The following is a 573-nucleotide window of genomic DNA, read 5'->3' as shown; positions in this document are numbered from 1 at the left end:
GAGTGATAGCAGCATCATCAAGCCTCTCTCTCTCTCTCTCTCTCTCTCTCTCTCTCTCTCACACACACACACACACACACACACACCCTCGCCCTATTTGCATTCTGCACGGGTCAACGGTCATGACGACGAGAGTTTTGTTCTAGTTTTAGTGGATGGCGGCTTATTTAGTGACTTGAAATGAAGAAAAGATAATATGAAGAGATGAAGAGGCTGGAAGGCCAGCATGTTTTGAGGATGACTTTTACCTTTGGGAAGGTTTGTGTCTTTTTCCATTTAGCTTATCTTACTCTTTGACTTATGTGTATAAATCTATGAGAGTGAATCATGTAAAAAAGAAAAAAAAGTCAATGTTGTTTTATTCTATATTACTATGGACAACATTTCTCCCCAATTCCAAATACAAATATTGTCATTGAAAATTAGAAATGGCTAAAATAACAAAAAGGATGCAGAATTTTCAGACCTCAAATAATGCAAAGAAAACAAGTTCAAGTTTTAAGAGTTCAGAAATCAATATTTGGTGGAATAACTTTTGGCATCTTGGCATGTTCTCCTCCACCAGTCTTACAC

The sequence above is a fragment of the Astyanax mexicanus genome, chromosome 6, assembly GCF_023375975.1.
Source record: "Astyanax mexicanus isolate ESR-SI-001 chromosome 6, AstMex3_surface, whole genome shotgun sequence".
Lineage (NCBI taxonomy): Eukaryota > Metazoa > Chordata > Actinopteri > Characiformes > Acestrorhamphidae > Astyanax > Astyanax mexicanus.
Note: the sequence above shows the minus strand (reverse complement) of the source record.